The following is a 26,003-nucleotide window of genomic DNA, read 5'->3' on the forward strand; positions in this document are numbered from 1 at the left end:
AGGAAGAAAGCAATGCAGTATAATAAGCTCTTACTGCTTAAAGTAGTTTAGGAAAATACTGACCAGAAGAGGTCAAAATACTGAAATTGCTTCAAAAATTTTATTACTACTAGTACAAGGGAAACAGATTCCATTAGATCTTACTGTTACAACTAGAACTGAGAATCAAATAATGAAAATTATGCATGAGACCACTAAAGCTAGAGATTCAAATCAGTATGTCCCCTCACTTGGTGATGAACACTCATTTCCTGTGATCCATATGATTTTAAATCATGCATAGCTTAAAAAAGTTTAATGGTAACCATAGCACAAGATGCAGAGGCATATATTTTAATGTAAATACAAATTTGAAAATAATAAATGGAACAAGAACTTGTAATTTCCCTGGTAATAAAAGAAGTGTCTTGGTTTCAATATCTTTCTGCTCCTGGACCAGATTTGCTACGAGATGTTAACAGTACCTCAACTGCAATTTGGGGGAGGGGGGGGTGGTTTATTGTTTTGGGTTTTTTTTGTTATCACTTGCAAAATTAGAGACCTTTTAGGAAATAAAATAAAGAAATCTTTAGGTTAGTTACATAAGACTACAGCATCGGCTTACCTATTCAGAATGTCTTCAACTTACCTGATATGGGAACTATGAACAGCGAAACTCCAGCTCCGCACACATCAACACAAAACAAACAAGGGTACCCAGAGCCAGGAGAGCTTACTCGGATTAGCATCCCACTGAAATCCACACCTCCATGGTCTTGCTGCCACATAGCTGGTTTCAATCTAGCATGTCTATACTATGTAACTGAACTTACGAATATGAATGCAAATATTTAAAAGCTATTCTTGTTGTAGAAGAAGAAAGGCAACCAGGCAATGGCAGCATCTTAGCCAGCTGTGCTATTACTGGACCAAATATATATATACTATTAAAAATTAGATAACTTATAAACTGTTCTATTTTAAAAATTAGATAATTTTAAAATCATGACAGCTGAAAAAAAATGTTTTTCTAAAAGGTGTAGGAGGCTTAAGTTAAAGTTTGAAGAATAATTCAGGAATCTTTACCTTAAATGACTGCAGCAGTAAATTTGTACAGTGACACTAGACCTGGAAGCTTGGAATTCTTCAAAGGATGAAGTCTCTTTGGGTGTTCTTTGGGTGCACAGCTCACATCAGGCTCTCTCCAATTACCTTCTCCAGAAATGGACATGTACTGTGACCATCAGCTGGACAGGGGGTATTTGGCAGCCCACAGTCTCGGATGTGTGGTGGATGCCAGGTGACCCTCTGCTTGCAGTAGGGAAGAACTCTTCCTTGTCAGAAGGAATCACCTCAAGCTTTCCAGCCATCTGTAGTGACTTCTCAGCTCTTCTTACTTTCCCTGTATAGTGAGACGCCAGGTGCCCACCAAAGCCGTTCTATCACTCCCCCTCCTCAGCTGGACAGGGGAGAGAAAATATAACAAAGGGCTTGTGGGTCGAGATAAGGACAGGAGAGATCACTCACCAGTTACCGTCACGGGCAAAATAGACTCAGATTGGGGAAAATTAACTCAATTTATTACCAATCAACCAGAATAGGGTAATGAGAAATAAAACCAAATCTCAAAACACCATCCCTCCACTCCTCCCTCCTTCCCAGGCACAACTCCACTCACCATTTTCTCCACCTTCTCCCTGCCCAGCAGCACAGGGGGACAGGGAATGGGGGTTGGGATCAGTTCATCACACGTTGTCTCTGCTGCTCCTTCCTCCTCAGGGGCAGGACTCCTCACACTCTTCCCCTGCTCCACCGTGGGGTCCCTCCCATGGGAGACAGTCCTCCATGAACTTCTCCACCGTGGGTCCTTCCCACGGGCTGCAGTTCTTCACAAGCTGCTCCAGCGTGGGTCCCTCCCATGGGCTGCAGTCCTTCAGGCACAGGCTGCTCCAGCATGCGTCCCCCATGGAGTCACAAGTCCTGCCAGGAAACCTGCTCCGTGGGCTCCTCTCTCCACAGATCCACAGGTCCTGACAGGAGCCTGCTCCAGCGCGGGCTTCCCACAGGGTCACAGCCTCCTTCAGGCATCCCCCTGCTCCAGCGTGGGGTCCTCCCTGGGCTGCAGGTGGAGATCTGCTCCCCCGTGCACCTCCCTGGGCTGCAGGGGGACAGCCTGCCTCACCATGGTCTTCCCCATGGGCTGCAGGGGAATCTCCGCTCCGGCGCCTGGAGCATCTCCTCCCCTCCTTCTGCACTGACCTGGGGGTCTGCAGGGTTGTTGCTCTCACATGTTCTCACTCCTCTCCCTGGCTGCCATTTCTGTCTGTCCCAGCAACTTTTTTTTCCTTCTTAAATGTGTTATCCCACAGGCGCTACCACTGTCGCTGGTGGGCTCGGCCTTGGCCAGCGGCGGGTCTGTCTTGGAGCCGGCTGGTATTGGCTCTGTCGGACATGGGGGAAGCTTCCAGCAGCTTCTCACAGAAGCCACCCCTGTAGCGCCCCCGCTACCGAAACCTTGCCACACAAACCTAGTACAAGTTAAGACACATCTACATGCTCTTGTACCTTAATCTTTCAGCTTCAGCTACTGGAATGATCTGGAATACCCAGTATGAAACAAAACAGCCCTGGGGGGCTGTAATTTGCCTCTTGGACTGCCCAAATGTCTTGTAATTCCCTAGGTCCATAGAAGCATTGCACCAAATGTAAGCCATTGACCACTTAGGAGAGCTTAAGATGGCCAAGGTATGGTTGTTGAACTTGTTCCAAATTACAGTATTTTCATCTTCTCAAAATATAAACAATTTTATACAGCAGTATAGCACAGAATCTGCTCTGATCCTCAGGCGAAAACTGATATCGAGCCCAGCAACAATTGCCAGTAGCCTGCCACTAGCTGGCAAGAAAACCCCCAAATCTTGTAATAAGATAATAAATAGCATTGAGTTACTGGTTTCTAAAAGGCAACTCAGTGCAAGACTTCTAATAAATAGCTAGCACAAGCTTCTTACCTCAGTTTTTCATCACATTATACAAAAATAGAAACTTATCAATGGTAAGTCCCTCTTACTCCCTCCCAAAATGCTTAACATTGTGTTAAATGTTAAGTTATCCCCTTTATACAAAAACTGAGTCACAAAACTGATGACATCAACATGGCACCACAGTTAGAAACACAACCCTGTCTCTGGCAGGAAATAACATTTCTGCAGGTATTTCTTAATTCTCCTGGTACACAGGCACAGGCAAAGGGAATGGCTTTGCTGCTAGTCAACCTCTCACTTGCACTACCAGAAATATTGCTCTAGAGTTAGGATGAGCTTTGGAAGCAGACTAATAGCTCAGCTCCAGACATCCCTAAACAATACATAAACTGAAGAACCAGACTTGCTGTGACCCACTGCGTGCTCTCTTTGAAGGGTGAAACAGGATTCCTGGTGAAAGGAAGAGGGAATAATTTATTTTTTTTCCATCAGCAAGTCTCTGTTCCTTGTTGCCAGGAATACTGCTAAAACTGAAATGATAATGTAAATATAAACCCTGTCATAGAGAATTTTAAGTGGCACCTGAGCAGAATAAATTACTGTCAAAAATATCAGAATTGCTGTTTCCACCTGTGTGTGGGTGCAAAAGTAGAAAAAGAAACTGAAGTTTGATTAGAAAAGCTGACCAGGTACCCACTGGATATGGTTCCAAAGCCTACTGTGAAAGCAGTATTGGCCCTGAGAGAAGTCTACAAGGAAGCAAACAGCATTGCTGGGCTGTCCACTCAGAGTTGTGGAAAAGATACAAAGGTAAAAAAGGGACTCCGGGTGTCACCCAGCACTGAGATACTTGATTCACGTAAACTAGAACCTTGAAAATCCCTGCTTAAACACTGGTTGATACTGGTAAAGCATCAAAGTCAACTTTTGACCTGAACATTCCCAGCAGTTGTGTTTCTGCTAATTCCCAGTGTTTCTTTCTTGATAGTGCTGAGCTTTGCTTGTATCTGATACTTACTGGGATCCAGAAATAACATGGTCTCCTGCATAAAACTCCCAAGGAGTTCAATCCAATAAGTGTTCTGAGACTAAATTTAACACTTGCTCCAAACCTGGAGAATTCATAAAACAGTACCAGCCACTTCCTTCCTTTCGAGTACAGCCAGAGGACAGGCAATCCTGTTGCTTGTTCAGAAACCCAACCGTTGGACTACTTGCCTGGTGGCAATCACACAATGAAAAGTAATCCCTGAGACACAGTTATCTTTCACGAACTTTATGGCTCATGTGTACTTTATCTTCCTAGCCCAATTAATGTTTCCTAGAAGCCAGCACAACACAGACTACAGAATAGACTCAGAATTAGTAAGTCTCTCCTTTCCCTCCCTTGCCAATAGCCATGGAGCTGTATCCCAGCTGGCAAGACATGGAGGGGTGCTTTTGTCAGAAGGAAACATATAAAAAACAGGTAGCACTCTTCTGTTAGATTTAAGACATGCTTTGTTTGCTTTCAAAATGAGGATGGTCTCTGCAGGAGAGCAGTCATGACTCCAAGCTGGATGAAGGCATCCTTCTAAAGCCATGTGCAATAAAGAACATACATCTAACAGGCGTGGGAGAACTCAGCCCTGCCGACTAGCCAGCAGTTACAGTCTTAACTGTGTGCTCATGAAGCACATCAGTTGGTTTTGTCCCATTTTGAGATATGCAAGAAATGTTATAAAAAGCCCTGGCAGCCTTGGTACTTCACACAGATTTTATATTTTATATACAAAACACTAGTTTTATATATTGCAGGGTGGGTTTTTTTGAGCAACCTGATCTAGCGAAAGATGCTCCTGCCCAGAGCAGGGAGATTGGACTAGATGATCTTTAAAGGTCCCTTCCAACCCAAACTGGTCTATGACTTTATGCTACTTTTTGGTCAAGTGGCCTTAAAAACAACCACTGCAGTTGCATGCTGTTGTGTTTGACCTGGTTCTTTTCCCTGTCATAAAAGATAAGATGCACTAATTAGAAATTGGTGGTTTCTTATAGAATGCAGTTTTCATCAACAAAAAGAGGACAATAAAAGTTCATATTATCAATTACCTGTATTCCTGTGGTGATTAGCTGTCTGATATAAAGTCAAAGCCTATAGATCCATGCCTATGGATTTTCTTAATTCACATCAACAGAAGTGGCTTTGAAGTGTGAGCAAGCAATGTTATGGAAGTACGGGAGCAACAGGGAGCTTTGCAGCTTTCCAACCACTCCCAGTCTAGTCCTTTTAGAAGCAGCACTAGAATGTTGCGTTCAAAGATATTCAGGATAAAAAAGCCTAATGAAAACGTATATTAACAGAATATGCATACTTGTCAGATCTGTACAGACTTTCAGATCTGTTACTGAATGCACTGAGAAATACCCATTACAAATTACTATGGTTTTGTTCATAGTGTTTTTATGTTGGGAAAAAATTTAATTTTACATGCACTACGTCAAAATTGTGTATCTAAATTCAGGAACTAGCTATACTAGAGTACCAAGATTAAATTCATTTCAATAAAAGCAATAAAACTGATGTTGCTGAGTATTTTTCATTTTAACTGTGATTGTCAGCAATGTAAGAACTTGCATAGATTTCCTGATTTGCTCTTTATTAAAGCACAATTGATACTAATTTGATGAGTGCAGAAATACTGACTACAGCTTTCAGTAAACTAACCTTATTTAGGAATAGAGAAATATAAAAAGCATGCTACCACTGCATGACAGCCTTTGTGTACAGCTTGCTTTCTTTTAGCTTTATTACCTCAGAATGAGACAAATATGAATACAAGTGTTAACAAAATAGAATCTGGGAAGTCAGAGTCCTGATCTGACAAATAAATTTGTTATTTCATCTGCTGGCATTTTCTTTTCTTTCCATTTGACACATTCTCCTATGCAGGTACACAAATAATTCTGGAAAATATGCATTTCTGTTGTTTTCCCTGTAGCCACTGGTATGGATTTTTTAAAATAGGACCAATTACATGAGAAGATCACAGAACTGGAGGAGGTTATCTCAAAAGAAAACTGACTCAAGGGAGAGAAGATTCGGCCTTCCTAGGGTATACCTTGAATAATGTTCATAAACAGATCAGTCATGATCTGCATTACTCAGAGATATACACCCAGGTGTTCTTTTCTGTTCATGATTGTGGATGTTCATGGTTCAGCTGCCAAAAAAATGAGACTTTTCAAAGAAATGAAGCATCAGATTTTTTTTTTTTTTTTTTAATTTTGCTGTCTGGTTTCAGTGTTCCTAGAAGGAAAGGCTGTACGACTAAGGATATAGGAGAACCAAGACCAATTTCATCATATAATGCATAACATTCAGTGACAGGTCATGTAGCTACTCCATGCCTTATGCCCCAGGTACAGAAGTACTGCATGTTCTTATAGAAGTGTTATTAAAACTAAAACAATAAAACTTTTCATGTTCTTCCATAACTGGTAGCAATGGCTATATCAGCACAACAGATGAAGCAACCTCAGATCACACTTAGGTTCTTTCTACAGTGATTTGGCTTGGAAACTTTTCACACAAAAGCCTGCAGATACTGCTCTCACCCTTCCCTCTGCTACGTAAGGCTCATCACAGAGTCATGACATGAGGCAACAAGGTGCTTGATGCATTCATAGAAGGAATGATGATGGCTTTGTCTTCTGAACCTTGTCCCAGCTGTTAAAGAAGGGATGTATAGCGCTCGTGCTTCTAAGAGATTACTTAGCAATCCAACCAATTTCCAAATTTTTTGCATTCTTCTATATTTATTCCTGAAATAACAAATTGTACATAAGATATCTGTGTTCTGTAGAGTCTACTTAGAAACACAGAGCGGAAAAACAGACATGAGAAAAAATGCTTAATTATTTAACAGCATTTAAATAACTAAGTTACTCAGGCTCATTAGAAGTCAGATTGTGGCATAGCTGATGCTTTGAGAGGTTTTAGTTTTCTTTGATTTTTTATTCCATATAAATTGAAAGACATGATAGGCATATTTTAGCTCATACTTTCAATTACTTTGCAGCAGATAATATGGCTAAAGCACAGCAGACAGCTTAGAAGAAAAGGAAATGGTGTCTCTGTGAAGTTAATTTTTAGAAAGCAAAGGGCACAGTCCCATAGTTGCTCATTACCCTTAGCTGTCACTGCCTTCCCAGGAAGTTTGAAAAGCTCAATATGGAGGATGGCTAGCACTTTGCAGTACTGGGTCCATGATGTGCACATCGGCTTAATTTTCAGTGAAATTATGGGCTAAATTTTTATTTGACTGAACCTGTCATCCACATAGACATACAGGAACCAACCATTACTAGGATCAAACCCAGAAATGTCAGGACTAAAAGATCAGACTTTTATCGTATCAACTGAAAGATCAGTCTTCAAGATGGAATAATTAGACTGTTCAGTTGCTGCAAACAGGTGCTGCAGGTGCTAGCTGAGATAATAATTTCTGTTTTGGTTTTTGATGAACATATGTCTAAAGAAAATTAGACATTGACCATAAAAGTGGTTTTACACAGGCTACAAAACAGCCACCTGGAAGAAACTTTAAAGTTCTTCCAACCTGAACCAGACACAAACTCAAAATCAAAAAAGGAAAGGTCCTTCACTTGGCAATAATACCAACGTTTACACACCTCATTTTTAACGAAGGTAGAATGAATGTTGGCGAACGCAAAAGTAGCAGCTAACACACTACAACTACTCTGCTTTTTCTTCTGCTCTATTTACATGGTGTGTAACTATTTAGTTGTATTTCTTAGCCGTCTACAAATGTGCAACCATTAAATTAATTACACATCCTTCTAAAAATGTGTAATTTTGATTCACTTTGTTTTCATTTATTCTATCTTATTACCCATTTTTCCACAAGCATTATTCTGCTGAATCCTGTATAAACAATATGTTATACAGATGGAAATCATACATATCTTAATGGTAACTATTTTATTGACATAGACAAATGCAAGCATGATTGTTGTCCATATGGGTTTGCATAAACCTAATATAATAGACAATACACTAAGACTCTGAAAATATAGATTGTTTAAAAATTGATAAGTTTTGTGATCCTAAGTCACTTTTCCACAATTATCTCATCTGTAATTCAAATGGGAGTTGTTGTAAATTATTATAGATTGAAACTATGGAATCTTTTTTTTAAACTATGAATCAAAGGCAATCACCTACAGATGATGTACGATAAATTGTTCGTAAAATATATGAGGGTCTAAGTTTTATCCAGGAAGCTGGTCTGAGGCCAGGTTTGAATGAGTAACCTTAGCCTCTTTAAACAATTCTCTCACTTGAGAGAAAACTTGACAGAAAGTGGGGATGAAAGAGCCAGATAAAATCAGCTTACAAAGTGATATATAACGGAAGTCCTATAACCTTTTTGGATTTTGATTATTCCCGATTCTGCTGGAATGCAATAAAATAGAGGCCAAGGAGTTTATCCTTTTGAAATCATTACCAAATTCATTGGCTCATTAGGCACGGGATAGATCTCTTATATAGAAACTCTGAAATGCTCCATTACTGGGCATAACACAGGTTGTGCTAGGATCATAATTTCTGAAATAGATGTTATGCTGTCACTGAGCAGGAACTGACCAATAGTTGAGATGAAATTTTCTGAACTGATAAAATAAGTGCATTTTCAGTTTGAATTAATCAGAATGTTCAACTGACATCAAAATAATACTGCTCAGTTTTATGGATTTTCATGAGGATTACAGTTTCACTTCTTACTAAATTTCTGTGTATCATGCACTTAAATTCTGTTTCAGATAACACAATCAAAACTTTCTCTGAGACAAGGCAAGCACATGATTTTATTAAAATAACAGTTTTCAAAAACATTTCCTGAGAAGTTAACTGAAACAAGCACTTTATCGTGAAAAGTTTCTATTTTGCTAAATTACCGTTTTCAATAACAAAAATGTCTCACAATATTAAGATGCCTTGTTTTTTTATGAAACCTATCTTTTCACTTTGTGGTAATACATCTCTAAAACAAACAAACAAAAACTCTTTTCCAAATGGTAATGTTTCCCACATTTTAAGACTTTTGTCTGAAATTACTACACATTCCAAGGCTCCCTGTATTGCAGTTTCTGGCTGTAAAGGGTTCTGGGACATTGCTGCCTTATAAAACACACTATGTGAATGACTAGAAAAGTAGACTGGTCCTGTACTTTTAGATGTTTAACACATCTGTAAGATAAAGACAGGACAGCTCTAAAGCAGTTTAGAGTTATATCTCATGTGTTGGTAGAACATTTTCTAAATCTGTCTCATGGGTCTGTCTCTTGTGATCTGTTCAATATTTCCTTTGTCTCTTTCAGTCCACTGTCTTCCTTTATTTCTTTTGCAGAAAATTAAATATGTCTGGGTAGAGCAGAATGCCCCACAGGGCATCTAAAAAGTGCTGCCACTTTGCTCATGACTAATAAGCAACAAAAACCTCCAAATCCCTCTTCTCTTACCATCACACTGACAAAAATTATTCTTCCATGTTTTTCTTCATTGCTGTTCACTGTTTTCCACACTCAGAATACCTATCTTTGCCAATGCGAAGAAATCTTCTCACCAATATGTCAGATGCACTTTGGTCAAACCTCTTGGCCACGTTATAGAGCAGGAGAGAAAGGTAACTTTTTAAGCTCTTAAAAATATCGCCATTTCCCAACATCATCTTAATTTACCTTCCACACACACGTACTCACCATTCCCTGAAAACACTGGACCAAAAGGTCCTGCTATACAGGCCAGAACAACCAGCCACACTTCACGCTAACTAATGGAGATGCACGGATGTCATGTACGTAACTGCCAGGTCTCCATTTACTATACCCTGTAACAATTTCATCTAAAGGGTCAAGTTAACAGTTGCCTAAGAATCACCTGACAAAGAGGAAGAAATACCAAGGGCAGGCTTCAAACCTCCCAGGAATTATTTCTAGACTTTCACACAAAGTGATTGTGCCTGAAACACCAGAGATGTTTTTGGTCAGAAAATACAGCATAGGTAACTTGAATGAAAACCACATTATTTTTCCTGGAAATACAGAAAGAGAAGAAAAAGAAGCTTTAGGAGACAGGGGAAAGGAGTTAAGGAAGCTTCAGACCTCCAATAGCACATGCTCTGGAGTCATGCAATATACCTATGTGCAGCAGCGTTTAACTTCTTTTACTTTAAACTATGATAAATGTTACTAATGCATGGAGTAGTGTTTTGTAGGTGTGTGTTTAGTAGAATGACTAAGTCAAATCAAGTAGTGCTGGGAAAGCTACTGGCATTTGTGCCCATGTTTGGATGACCTGAGTGCTCCAGATTCTGCTCCAGAACAGCTATTTTTCAGTGTGATTCATTTTTTTCTCTGAAATAATGAGGAAGCCTTTGTCAGAGAGGTAGGGTAGGACTGTAATCTTCTGCGTGATTAGATGAGTAAAAATCACTCAGAAACTGGCTCTTGTTCAATGCTCTTGCCCTCTCTCTTAAGAAATCAAACATGATTAAAGACTCATTTTTATTCTCTTTGGAGTTAAGATAAATTATTATAATGAAAGATCAATGTGCTTTACAAAATGTAAAGAATAATGACTTTACAGAGCTCATAGACAATCTTGTGTGGCCGATTTCCTCCTCAAAGGCGTATTTCATTAAATAAATTTCTAAAAGTTCATTAATGTAAGACTGGGTCTATATGTAACCTATCAGTCCTTAGCTCTATTTAAAAAAAAAAAAAGAGAATAAAATTTATTATTACAAATAATAAACTAAATATTTGTAAGTTTTCTTCATGCCTATTTCTGGCATCAATCTCCTGAATCACCATTTCTTTTTCATTTGATAGAACTATATTTTATCATTAACAATCACTTAAAACCAAAATGAAGCCTTTTCTGTGCCAGAGAAACAAAAAAGTGATTCCCTAACATTGAAGTTAAATCTTTCTTATGTATTTCGGAAGTTGATCCAAGTCCAAAAATCTGTGGGAATTTTCAATAACTCTATTCCTAATCTCCTTCAACATTTCTGAATGTGCTAATTCTATATGCTGTAAACAGTTAAACTGCCTTTGGTCAAATTATCCCAAAAAAGACAAAATGTGTGCAAGTCTTTGCAGGATAAGGTCCTACACCACCTGAACAGTATGTTTATTTTTTGTAGTTCTGCTAGGTTTCCTATCCCTTCAGTTACAGACAGACTTGAAGGCTTGAAGGATGTGGCAATAAGAGGTAGAACACAGGAAAAAAAGAAGAAAAAAAAAAGAAAAATCTCAAAATTTTATTCAACAGCTCAAGTCTTCACTGAAAAGCAATTATTGTCGAATTACAAACATATTACAAGAAGAGTCACCAGGCTTTCATCAACAAGGTACTAAGTCTTCTGGCTGGAGAAGAAGAAAAAGCAACAGAATGTTTTGCTTACTGAGTTTACACACAGAGCAAGTCACTTCAGTGACTTTCTGTCCAGTAGGAAAGGAGCATACCTTACAAATTTAAGCAGCAGTTGCTAGAGAATCGTTAAAGACTCAGCTGCCAGTCTTCACCTGGCTGTAAATGAGGGAAAGTGATCTTCCACTCCCAAACACTTCTGCAGAGCTTCTGGCATGGCAAGCAGACCGTATCCACTTAGCACTTTCTCTGCAGGTCTTCTGATATGAAGACTGAGAAAAGGATGAGGAAAAATACCTCTTTGCTTTTATTCTCTTACACAGAATGGGGAGAAGTATACTGTTTTTTATAAAGTGACAATGTAAATATTCCCTTCACCACTGTGAGGAAAGAAAAGTTACAGGAATGGTAAATACTTCCCTTAGAATAGATAACAGATGGGAGATTTTTCTCCTTGCTGCCCTAGACAAAAACATATACGATTGTGATTAAGCACACACGGCAGATATTACACAGTAGGACACTAGTCCCTAATTCCAAAGCACAAGATAAATAAAAAGTTCAGATACAAATGATACGAAATGATCCTTTGAATTCTAATAGTGCTTCATGGCATGTTCTAATGGCTCTGTACAGAAGTATTCTGCTAAAATTTGTTGCCATGTGCACACATAGGAAATTTCCACAGAAAAAAATGTAGCAAGTAGAAATTCTAGAACTGGCCCTTTTTGTAAACATACCAGCTATCGAGGTAGGCTTGCTAGCATTGTGCATTGTTTTCAGTAAGCTTTCTACCTGTATGTTTTCAAAGTAGTATACACAAGCAAGGTTAAAACTCTGAAATGCTGTCTAGCTAAATCAGTATTTGGAAATGAAGATGCAAGTATATCACATCCCGGTGTTTCATACTCTCAGCTACAACTACTAAGAGGATGCTGCATCACTTCTGCAACTGTTGCTGCTAAAGGCATAGCCATTCAGACTTTGGACTAGATACCTCTGCATGCAGCAGAGAATTCATCTTGGGCTCCCATATTCACCTAAGAAGGTGAGTTAGCACATATCAGCTAGTCTGCACTGAGCTCTCTGATCCTGCAGGCATGTTTGCAGCAATGCCCCAGATAATTTTTTGAAGTGTAGTTGAAGCATGGCTACCCAGGTTTCAGTCATAATCGCAGTACAACCATTTTAAGGCAGAAACAAAAAATATAAGAAAATTGTCGCTGTGAACTTAGCAACTGGAGTACGGACACGATTCATTTTCTGTGCATCTACTCAAGTGTCCTAGGAAAATGTACTGCACTGTGATGTAAAGGGGAATAAAAACTTGCAAAGTATAAACATGAGAATTAAAAGATTCAAACTAAAATGCTTATTCCAACAAAATTCCATTCTGAAAAAAAAGGTGTCAGGAAGGACACAAAATGCATCCAAACTTAGGAAAATCATTAAAGGCCTGACCAAAGAAATTAATGGGTAGAACCATCAAAAGTTATGATTGCCACCTTTCAGGTCAGCATCAGGAAATTTACCAGCCTCAGATACCAAGCAGTCTAAGAGTTTTCTAAACAAGCAATGAATTACAGGAGTTTGACACTGCCTTTGGCCTGTCATCAAGATCTTCAAACTGCAACAGGTTCGCTTCATATTCACCTGATGGTAACATTTCTTGTGATGAGGCAAAATAGTTAAAGGAAGTATTCATTCTTCCTCACCTCTGAATGTCTGATTCTTGCAGCAATTTCCAAAATTCCCTTCCAGAATTTTTACTTTGTAAAAACCAAGCGACTGTGCATATTTATCCCATGGAAAACAGACAAAATATATCCATGTAGCTAGTATGTATTAATTTGCTGTAAACATTGCATTCATTTGTCACATCTTCATATGGTATGTGCTTGTGAGGGGAGGGAATAGCATTAGCCCAGCATGTACGAATAGTTTTTCATAATTAATACAATATTTGAATTCCTAATCCTGTATGCTTTGGGTGCTCAAAAAATTCTTAAGGCATTTATAAGGCATAGTCTAGAGAGACTTTGAGAGACACATAGGAGCTACATTCCTAAGAAATTTATAGTACAGACAGTAACACGCACTTTTCCAGAGATTTTTTCTTCCAAATTATTTTTATTGTGCAAAGACTTGATACATGTTTAGTGAGTGCTTGTTTTAGAAGTATAAACTGAGAAGTTCTCACTCTAGTTAGATGAAAGTTCCACAACACATGTGGAACATCAGGCAAACCAATTCTTCAAAGGCTGACCCACTATCATGATCTTACCTACACTGTAGAAACAGAAAATTGGATATAGATTGTATCTGAACATTTTAAAAAGTAATTCTAAACATTTTACATTATAATTTTTGGTTATAGTTAATTATTTTGACTAGATTAATGAATAGGATTACCAGATAGTAAAAATATAAAATTTCATTAAACACTAAATCAAAACAAAGGAGAAACTTCAACTTTGAATACTGTATTATTGTAGTACTGTTAGCTGTGTTCAAGATACTAGATGCAGGTGTCTGTGTTACCTCTCCTGAAAAGGATACCTTTAGAGGACACCATATGCTTTTATGTAATGCTTTTCAGCTTTAACACATACTTATACTTAATTATTACAGGGATTTCTCAAACTGCTAATGACTCAGGTAAGGTATTGACTGACAGCTTGTCTAACTGAGGGATTTACCTAAAAGCAAGAGGCCTTGTTGCAATCGCTTTGTTCATTTGTTAGTAAGCACAACCTAGTAAGTATTCAGATTTTACTTCAAAACAAGTCATTTCTTCCATTTAGTTAGGGAGGGGAAGTGTTCCTCTGAAATATGCCCTTGCTATTATAACTGTGTATTTCAATTTTTGTTCTGTCTTATGACTCTAAATTTTATGAAATTTGTTTTGGAGGGTTATTCTCTTCTCAGCTTAGAGTAAAATATCTAGTGAAGAATGTGTCCTATTATAAAAGTCCAGTGATTTCTCTCTTACAATCCACAGTTCACACCTTTTTACGCAACAACTGCTAATTGAAGCAGCCAACTGTGCAGCGGAAAGGGCTGCAGCTAGATAATCAGTCGCTGTGTTACTGAGCAATTCAGCTGCAAGAACACTTCATCTAAAACAACTTCTCCTTCAGCTATACCAAAAAGTAAGAATAGGACTGAGAGTACAAATAATCATATAAGTAGTAATACTGATATGCTGCATTGAGAAGGATGTCTGATAGGAAATGTGACTCCATGCAACAGTCTTCAGGATTTACCAACCACACATGGAGTTTCACCAATGCTCTGAAAGCTTCCATCTCTCTTCTGAAGTACATGTTCAAAATCATTTGAAAAATCTGCATGTCCTGTTTAGTGCATTAAGTCATTACCCTGCTATGTGTTCAACACATTGGCTATAGATACTCCTGTGACCAAGGGTTGTATGTCTATTAGATATTCCTTGAAAAAATGCTGTATGTTTTGCAAAAAAAGAGGATCTTCAACTGTTTTGAAACAGTTGACAGTCATATTATTTCTGCATAAGACCTAGCACAACAGGTAATAAATGTCACGAACTGGAAGTGACCTTTCTCTGCTTTACTCTAACAGCTAGTTCAGTATCATAGAATATATAGATATGTGTACAATGTTGTGGGATAACCCAGAAAAATGCACCATGCGGGAAGGAATCTGTTGAAAATAGCACACTAGGACAGGTAAGAATATAAACATTAATAGTGTAAATGCTTTCACCAGTTCAATGCTTTGTCTGACTAAATATTTCATTGAATATTTGGTTTGTAGAACATTCAAAATTTCAAGATGATGGTGTGCATACTTCTGTGAGATTATAGAGCAGGTAGTTGTGAACTAGACAGCTTAGGGCAACTGAACAAGAACTGTGTGCTCTGTTCTGTGCCAAAACCATGACAGCAAAGAGAATGCCTAGAGAAGTTGCCAAAAAGATTTTGGAGACTGGCCTGAACAGTCCTCAAGATATTCCCAAGCAAACAGGACTCACGAGGGATGACTTATGGTGCTGCCACAGGTGACATGTAGAAACATAGAATCATAGAATCATAGAATCATTTAGGTTGGAAGAGACCTTCAAGATCATCGAGTCCAGCCATCAACCATGCCCCACTAAACCATGTCCTGAACTGCCTTGTCTATGCACTTTTTGAATACCTCCAGGGATGGTGACTGCACCACTTCCCTGGGCAGCCTGTTTCAATGCCTGACAACCCTTTCAGCAAATAAATTTTTCCTAATATCCAATCTAAACCTCCCCTCCTGCAACTTGAGGCCACTTCCTCTTGTCCTATCAACAGCGACCCGAAAGAAGAGACCAGCACCCACCTCACTACAGCCTCCTTTCAGGTAGTTGTAGAGAGCGATCAGCCTCCTTTTCTCCACACTAAACAACCCCAGCTCCCTCAGCCGCTCCTCATAAGACTTGTGCTCCAGGCCCTTCACCAGCTTGGTTGCCCTTCTCTGGACACGTTCCAGCACCTCCATGTCTTTCCTGTAGTGAGGGGCCCAAAACTGAACACAGGACTCGAGGTGCGGCCTCACCAGTGCCGAATACAGAACAACCACCTCCCCGCTCCTGCTGGCCACACTATTTCTGATACAGGCCAGGATGCTGTTGGCCTTCTTGGCCACCTGGGCACACTGCTGGCTCATATTCAGCCGGCTGTTGACCAGCACCCCCAGGTCTTTTTCTGCCGGGCAGCTTTCCAGCCACTCTTCCCCAAGCCCGTAGCGCTGCATGGGGTTGTTGTGACCCAAGTGCAGGACCCGGCACTTGGCCTCATTGAACCTCATACAATTGGCCTCGGCCCATCGATCCAGCCTGTCCAGATATCTCTGAAGAGCCTCCCTGCCCTCAAGCAGATCGACCCTGCCTCCCAACTTGGTGTCATCCACAAACTTACTGGGGGTGCACTCAATACCCTTGTCCAGATCACTGATAAAGATATTAAAGAGAACTGGCCCCAACACCGAGCCCTGGGGAACACCACTTGTGACCCACCGCCAACTGGATTTCACCCCATTCACCACAACCCTCTGGGCTCATCCATCCAGCCAGTTTTTTACCCAGTGAAGAGTACACTTGTCCAAGTCATGAGCTGCCAGCTTCTCAAGGAGTATGCCATGAGAGACAGTGGCAAAGGCCTTGCTGAAGTCAAGGAAGATAACATCCACAGCCTTTCCCTCATCTACTACGCAGGTCATAGAAGGAGATCAAGTTGGTCAAGCAAGACCTGCCTTTCATGAACCCAACTGACTGGGCCTGATCCCCTGGTTGTCCTGCACATGCCATGTGAGCGCACTCAAGATGAACCTCTCCATAATCTTCCCTGAGGTCAGGCTGACAGGCCTGTAGTTCCCCAGATCCTCCTTCTGACCCTTCTTGTAAACAGGCATCACATTGGCAAGCCTCCAGTCGTCTGGGACCTCCCCTGTTGACCAGGATTGCTGATAGATGATGGAGAGCGGCTTGGCAAGCTCCTCCACCAGCTCCCTCAGTACTCTTGGATGCATCCCATCTGGTCCCATAGACTTGTGAGTGTCCAGGCGATGTGGCAGATCACTAACTACTTCCTCCTGGTTTACAGGGGTATATTCTGCTCTCCGTCCTTGCCTTCCAGCTCAGGGGGCTGAGTACCCTGAGGATAACTGGTCTCACTATTAAAGATTGAGGCAAAGAAGGCATTAAGTACCTCAGCCTTTTCCTCATCTTTGGTGGCAATGTTCCCCTCTGCATCCATCAAAGGATAGGTATTCTCCTTGCCCCTCTTTTTATTGTTAACATATTTGTAAAAACATTTTTTGTTGTCTCTTACGACAGTGGCCAGATTGATTTCTAGCTGAGCTTTTGCCCTCCTAATTTCCTCTCTGCATGACCTAACAAGATCCCTGTACTCTTCCTGAGTTGCCTGCCCTTTCTTCCAAAGATGGTAAACTCTCCTTTTTTTCCTGAGTCCCAGCAAAAGTTCCCTGTTCAGCCAGGCCAGTCGTCTTCCCCAGCAGTTCGTCTTGCAGTGCATGGGAATAGCCTGGTCCTGAGCCTTTAAGATTTCCTTCTTGAAGAATGTCCAGCCTTCCTGGACCCCTTTGCCCTTCAGGACTGTCTCCCAAGGGGACTCTCTCAACCAGTGCCTTTGTCCTCCACAAGTCCATAGTGGTGGTTTTGATGACCACCTTCTTTACCTCACCAAGAATTGAGAATTCTATCATTTCATGGCCGCTAAACCCGAGACAGCCTCCGACCATCACATCTCCCACCAGACCTTCCCTGTTCGTAAACAGTAGGTATAACAAGGCTCCTCCCCTGGTTGGCTCACCTACCAGCTGTGTCAGGAAATTACCTTCCACACACTCCAGGAACCTCCTAGACTGCTTGCTCTCTGCCATGTTGTATTTCCAGCAGATGTCTGGAAAGTTGAAGTCCCCCACCAGAACAAAGGCACACGATTGTGAGACTACTGCCAACTGCTTGCAGAATGTTTCATCTACCTCTTCAACCTGGTTGGGTGGTCTATAACAGACTCCCAGCATGATATCTGCCTTGTTGGCCTTCCCTCTCATCCTTACCCATAAGCACTCAACCTTGTCATCACAGTCATGGAGCTCTGTACAATCAAAACACTCCCTGACATAGAGAGCCACCCCACCATCTCTCCTTCCTTGCCTATCCCTTCTGAAGAGCTTGTAGCCATCCGTTGCAGCACTCCAGTCATGGGAGTCGTCCCACCATGTTTCCGTGATGGCAACTAAGTCATATCTATCCTGCTGCACGATGGCTTCCAGCTCCTCCTGTTTAATGCCCATGCTGTGTGCATTGGCATAGATGCACTTGAGCTGGGCTATTGATTCCCCTCCCAATATTGGAATGCCACCCCCAGGCTCATCTCTGGTGCACCTAGTTTCATCCCCTTCCCCCTTCAAACCTAGTTTAAAGCCCTCTCTATGAGCCCCACCATCTCATGAACAAGGATTCTTTCACCCCTTTGAGACAGCTGGATGCCATCTGTCACCAGCAAGCCCGGTGCCGTGTAAACCTCCCCATGATCCAAAAACCCCAAATGCCACCGATGCCACCAGCCTCTGAGCCACATATTAGCCACGTGTGTTTTCCTGTTCCTTTCAGTGTATTTCCCTGCCACTGAAGGGATTGAGGAAAACACTACCTGTGCTCCCGCTCCTTCTACTAATCACCCCCATGCCCTGAAGTCCCTTTTGATTGCGTTTGGATTTCTCTCTGCAATCTCATCACTGCCAACCTGCACAACCAGCAATGCGTAATAATCAGAGGTCCAAACCAGACCAGGGAGTTCCCTGGTAATGTCTTTTACCTGGGCCCCAGGGAGGCAGCAGATTTCCCTGTGGGAAGGGTCAGGTCTGCATATTGGGCCCTCTGTCCCCCTCAAAAGGGAGTCGCCTATGACAATTACCCTCCTTTTTCTTTTTTCAGAGGATGTGAGAATGCATGGGGCTGCCCGACTGAGCCTAGGCACCTCCCTAGACAGGGCTTCATCTACACCCTGATCTTCACTGGCCTGGTCCTCAAGTCCCAGAGCCCCAAACCTGTTGTGTAGGGGCAACTGGGAAGGTGAGGGAGACCGGGAGGGAATTCACCTGCCCCCCCAAGCAGGGACCTGGATCCATTCCCCTCCGTCTCTTAGGTCCCCTCCTGCCTGGTGGCAGGAGGGCAGGGGAACCTCCTCTTCTCGCGGAGCCTCCATCTGCTGCCTCTGCCTCAGGGACAGCAGGGTGCGGGGCCACCAGTCGATCTCCCTCTCACACTCCCTGAGACTCCTCAACCTTTCCACTGCCTCCTTCAGCTCTGCCACCAGGCTGAGCAGATCATTCACCCGGTCACACCTCACACAGGAGGTGTCCTCGCTGCCCTCCGGCATCAGTGACAGACTCAGGCACTCCCCGCAGCCAGAGACCTGGACAGCTGCACGTTTACATGGGACCTCCGTCTGCGTCACCACATTTTTCCTAGCAATGGCTTTCACCTGAGTGGCAACCGTAGCTGGCTCTCCTGAGAGGACGATGCCCACTGCTCCAGTAACCTCAAGCTATCAATCATGTATTGGATACATGCTTTACCTACTAGTCTGAGTGTCCTACAGTGTATATGACAGCTCCAGACCTGTCCAAAGCTTGCTGGACTGTGGGGATGTGTTCATTTATTTACAGATACTATGTGATTTATTTTTTTTTCTACCCAGTAAGCTCTGTACACCTCTATTCCAGGCAAAATGTTGGATGCCAAGTCACCACAAGGTATGTGTCACCGTTTGTTAAACACGCTCTGTACACTCTTATTAATTTTACATTGCTGTGGTTTCACTGTTGGGGAAATGAAAATGGCAGCACATGGCATTGCCCTGTGGGGAAACAAGGGAAACACTGCATATTTTAGTAATGCAGAGTTCATTTTTCCTGCCTTCATAGACTCCTTCTCTATAGGCAGGATTTTTTCACACATGACTTCTTATAAATCTCCAAATTTTAAAAAGGATGAAAGATGGCTGTCCTGGTTTTGGCTGGGATAGAGTTAACTTTCTTCCTAGTAGCTGGTATAGTGCTGTTTTGGGTTCAGTATGAGAAGAATGTTAATAATGCACTGGTGTTTTCAGTTGTTGCTCAGTAGTGTTTATACTAAGTCAGGGATTTTTCAGCTTCTCATGCCCAGCCAGCAAGAAGGCTGGAGGGGCACAAGAATTTGAGAGGGGACACAGCCAGGACAGCTGACCCCAACTGGCCAAAGGGGTATTCCAGACCATGGGACGTCATGCCCAGTATGTAAACTGTGGGGAGTTGGCTGGGGGGGGGGGGGGCAGATCCCTGCTCAGGAACTAACTGGGCATTGGTTGGCAGGTGGTGAGCAATTGCATTGTGCATCACTTGTTTTGTATATTCCAATCCTTTTATTATTATTATTATTGTCATTTTATTATTGTTATTATTATCATTATTAGTTTCTTCCTATCTGTTCTGTTAAACTGTTCTTATCTCAACCCATGAATTTTACCTTTTTTTTTTTTTTTCAATTCTCTCCCCCATCCCACTGTGTGTGGGGGAGTGAGTGAGCGGCTGTGTGGTACTTAGTTGCTGGCTGGGGTTAAACCATGACAATGGGCTTTCATGGCAGGAGAATACTTTCAACAAAAATAAAACCCCTCAATATTTAAACAACAATAACAAAATCCTTCTTCCCTACATATCAGTCCATGGAGTTTGACAGAAGGCTCACAGAGCATTTCAGTTCTAAAGCTTGTGTACTTTCACTCAAAAGCCCTATTATAGGGCTTGAGAAACAGGATTAGACTGGTATTGGATGAACCCTTACTTGATTTGGAAAGATAAAAGGAGCATGACTCCCACTGGCAACTGTTTTTACTGTAATGTGAGAAGAAGTTGCAGCTGAGGAGTTCTGTGACAAATCGATGTTCCCAGAGACTAAAAGCAATCAGGGCTGGTGAAGCATGAGGTTAATGTGATTGCAGGGGAACATCAAGAGGAGAGGATGAGGTAAACCTGCTGCTCTGATGGAGCACATTTCTAGCAATATTAGTTTGTTATAGCCATCATCTGCCTTTGCATTTTTCTGCCCATTTCCACAGTATCTCCTTAGGAATCCTTTACCAGCAAAACCCCTGAGCACAGAGACTCCATCCTTTGGAGAGTCCCATGGCCATAAAAAAATTGGCCAGAACATTGCCCTAAAAAACACCTGTGACAGTTTGACTTCCAGTTAATCCCTTGGTCTCAAGACCAGTGGCTTCGCACCATTTATTTAGAGAAAAATATTACATAGCTGCTGTATTTTCCAAGTGCAACAGTCCACATATTTTTTCTTGCCTGAAATCAGCCAGTAACAATGGAACGTGAGGAACACATTATGTATAAAGAAGATGACCATATCAGTACAGGGACAAAGAAACAAGTAAAATAGGAAGAAACCTCAGCCAAATTGATTCTGGGCTGATATGGCCTCTGTACCATGGCTCCTAGAGCATCAAGTTGTGTACTGAGACTCTGCCACACGAGCTGGCAGGATACATGGTCAAACAGGTGGAGGCTCAGCAGGATTTGACCAAAGGAAAGACCAAAGTCATAGATGATAACTCCACCTCAGATGGCTTCAAGTGTGCTTTTCTTCTACTACAGGCCTAGTCTATTGGAATTAGTCTATCTTGCAGCAGACAGGTCCTAATTTCTTGCCTTTCTCTTTTGCATTGTACCCCCAAGAACTTTTACCTCTACCACTTCACATCAGCTTCCACTGAGGACCAAATATTTTCCTTTTTCTAACTCACCAGTTTCCAGATATTAAGCAGCAGCAGCTTCTTTCGCAGTATCCTACAGTTTTAACAAGGTTTCATCAGTTTTGTGGGTGTTTTTTTAATAACATTCTGCTTTTCTGGTAAGTTTTGAGCTTGTTAGATACAGTACATCTGTAACTCCCAGATGTGAACAAAACTAGGTTAGACACACATGATATGAAGGACCACACTTTTCACTTCACTGTAAAAAAAAAAAAAACACAGCAAGAGTCTAGAGAATACCAATAATCTTTTCACAACATGATGTGGGTGAGCAAAAAAGCTTAACTAAACAACTGCATTTCTATACACAGTCCTAACTTAAGGAAAAAAAGTCCCTAAACTAGGTGGTAAACAGCATAAAGACTACATGATTTATGACAGCTAAGAGAAGCCAGTGCCATAGATGCTGCTTCTGGAACAGGTGAAAAGGTAGCATATATTGTACTAACAGGAATAAAAGTCAGATTGAATATATTTTATATATTTCCAGCCCTCCAGGCAAAAATAATGCCCAGTGTTGCATACATGGCTTTTGCCACAAATACAGCATTGATGGATTTTGCCAATCCACCCCTCTTGTTAAAGAAATATGTTGAATAAAGAGAGAAGAAACCATGTTCAGATGTTCCCCTCTCTTCAGGGTAGGAACTTCACCAGTGCTCCCCAGGTATTCCTACTGCAGGATAGTCTTGACTATAACTCAAGGTACACTCATGAATTCCATACACTTTGCCCGAAAATGCTGGCCTGTACCTCTCTCTCTCTGCACTGGATCCAGGTGTTAGATCCCAAAGCTGTGAGAAACAATGAAGACAGCTTTCTGTTTCACTTTGCTGTTACAGAGGACAAAATGGTGTAGTTCCCTGTTTTGGATGCAGGAAGACATCTTCTGATTTCTGAATTCTGTTGCATGTTCCTTGAGGATCTGTTCAAAGTTCACAGTACCTTAAGGATGCTTTGCAACTAATTTTAGAGATAATACTAACTGTGTGGTATCTGGTTAATAGACACGAGTACATTCTGGATTTTGCTTATTGCTACAATATACTTCTAATAGATTTCTACTGAAAAAAAAAAACCAAACCCCGTAAGTTTTGTATCGATTACTCAGTAACCAGTACTGTACCATGCCTCATTTATACAGCACCAGATATTTACGATAGTAACAGCTGGGAAAGTATGCATGTGTATCAGTGGCCAATCTCTTCAGGGAAGCACTGTCTATACCTGACTCAGAGACACAGTCTAGCGCCTGGGTTTAGAAGACTTGTTTTTATGCAGACCAAATTGCGTTTGTGGGAAGTTCAGAGAAGCAAAGAAGTTACAAAAAGCCTAGAAGTTCCTTTTTGTCAGAACTAAAATTGGAGCATATCTCAGTTAATCTGCAGCGTGAAACACATCTTCCACTAAGACAGTAAGAATGGTGATTGCTTATGCTATGCCTCTGGCCTAATAAATCCTGAAATAATTTCTATTCAGTGAAACACTTAGTACCGTTCACATCCGTAGAGAATAGAGTGTATTTAACTGTCTTCAGCAAAGGAGGGTGTTAAGTTTGGGCCCCCTCTCCTAAGACTGGAGTGGGCATCAAAGTGGGTGGCACCACCAGCACCTCCACAAGTGCAAAGAAAAGTGTGAGTCATGCTCTTGTCTTAAAGATGTATGGGAAAAAGCATGGGCACATACCTCCGGGTTCAATTACTGGACTACACACTTCCAGTCAGCTCTGATTAAGGCAATTAAGCTCTAGGGAGGCGTAAAACATAAGCCTGACTTCATTTACAACAGATTGGTCCCTAAGTATATTATTATTTAGCATACTGGTTATCCCATTAGAAATGCCTGGTTTTCCCTAAGCACTCTGTAGCCCATGGGTACCAGACACCATCAGCTGCAGTTTAGGATAATATTGGCACAGTTCAGACTAAGAAATGAGGGGAAAAAAGAAAAAAAAGATGAAAAAAAAAAAGAGCTGAACAGACTACATTCTTTAATATCTGGAGATGCTAGGTCATATTACAAATGCACTCTTTAGGTTAGCCAGCTAGCAAAGCAACTCCTATGAGAAGGGACACATTAATATCCCTTTTCCACAGATAACACAAGGTCACAAAGGAGTTCAGTGGTTGTCAGAGGAACCAGCTCCTCAGTCCTGAAGCTGAAAACCATGACTGGAAGAGGTCTAGGACTAGCAGTCAAGGCATGCAACTAATTCTGACCCAGAATTAATTACCTCAGCAAGATATACCTCAAAGGCAAAGGCCTTTGGAGGGAAGGATCTCATAGAGGAAGGGCTTGGACAGGGGTGGTTTTACTACTATCCCTACCAAAAACCTTTTTTTTAACCCTTGGGGAAGGAATGTAGATTTAACTGGGGGGAAAAAAAAAAAGATAATTTTGTTACAGACTTTAGTGAGGTCAATATTTTATTTTAAATTTCTCTTTCCTGAGGATGTAGGTATTTCATTTTCTGCCATAACTCCTGATGGGCCAGATCTTTAGCACATGTTTTTTTAAAAAAACTTTTTGGCAAATACACAAATTGTCTCATTTTTAAAATTCTTTAAAAGCTAAAAAAAAAAAGAAAAAAAAAAAAAAGACCCAAGAAAACTAGAAGCTTAAGAACACTGGCACCTGATGAGCAGCCTCACCTACTCAGAATGGATGCCAGACCTCTCTTATATTTTTAATTGAAATGATAAAGTAGAAATTAGTTCCAGAGTGATACTGTAAATTTTCTTAAAACACCTTAAAAAGGGTGTTCAGTTTTAATATTTCTCAGTTCTTTAATAATTCTATACCCAAAATAATAAATGCTAACAGCATAACAAGGCTTTGGATAAAGTTAGAAGACACTACATTTAAAAAGAATAGAATATAATATTCTCTCAATATAGCACAAAATTATCATGTCAAGCTTGCTGTCATAATATATGGAGCCCAGGATTTTCAGGATTTCAAAAAGAATAAGGCATAAAAAATTCTAGTTTGTGAAAATTGTGTTATTTTTTCACAATTTTTTTTCCTATAATTTTGAAGAGTTACATAACAAACATATCTGGCTTGAATAGTCATCATTCCTTTAAGCATAATCTTTTACTCATAGTCTATCTAAAATAGGTTTTTTGAATTTGTGGTTAGCAACCATGCAAAAAAAAAAAGATTTAAAAAATCAAAGTTCATCATAATGTCTCCAGAGATACAACCCTAATTTCTTTGGAATTGCTGGGAACTTTTATCATGGGAGACAAAGCCAGGACTCATTCAGTGCCTTACATTTCCTCATTCGATTTTTTTATGCACTCCAATAGCAGAATATCACAAGATTTCTTCAGATACAGACATTGTGTTTGTGCACATATATATACACACATCATATATATACATATATACATATATACATGATGAGTGGCAGAAAACAGGGTGACATAAGCATACAGAAAACAGACAAAATTAAAGTAGCATAGCAAAAATACAATTTTGGGGCCTAGAAACAGGTGCTGAGAACTGATTTTAAAACACTGGTTCAAAAACTGCTCATCTTTTTCCTCTTAGAGATGCTATCCCCTACTCAGACAGCCATTAGAAAGGGATAAACAGCTACCATGCCACTGAACAGGCCAGTGTATTTATGACTCTTCTTGAGGTATTTAAACTTTCGTATTGGACTGAGTTGCATATTTTCCTTTCTCACTCACATCAGCATTTTTGGGATTATGCAATTTAGAGTCTCAGAAATTTTGAAGCTATTTTTCTATTGCAGAAACTATATAAAATTGTTGACTATTTTAAACAAGTAAAATTACATAAAGAGAGAATAAAATTAATAATTATTTTAAAAGGAAGAACACTGAAACTCATTTTACTTGTACGATAAACAGTAAAAAGCTTTTCTTCTGCCAGTTCCAGAATCTTAACTACCCCCCCCCCCAAAATAAAAGGTTTAAACATTTATTTGGATATTTTCAACTGCTTTTATACATATGCATAATGTAATTGGTTTCCTGCTAGTCTGACTGTAGTAATTTATCTTGTATACCATGAAAATAAAAATAGCTCCTGGGCAGTTTAAATTGTCTACCAGTGAAGATTATATGGGAGCAAAACTCTATTATCCTCCAATGCTGCAGAATTTAATGTTTAAATAAGGTTAGTATGTCTAAACATATTCAATCACCTGAAATTTTGCCACTAGAAATATTTCATCATTGTAAAAAACAAGTGGCCACTGACCCATTCAAGAACCAAAAGATGAAAGCA

The sequence above is a fragment of the Haliaeetus albicilla genome, chromosome Z, assembly GCF_947461875.1.
Source record: "Haliaeetus albicilla chromosome Z, bHalAlb1.1, whole genome shotgun sequence".
Lineage (NCBI taxonomy): Eukaryota > Metazoa > Chordata > Aves > Accipitriformes > Accipitridae > Haliaeetus > Haliaeetus albicilla.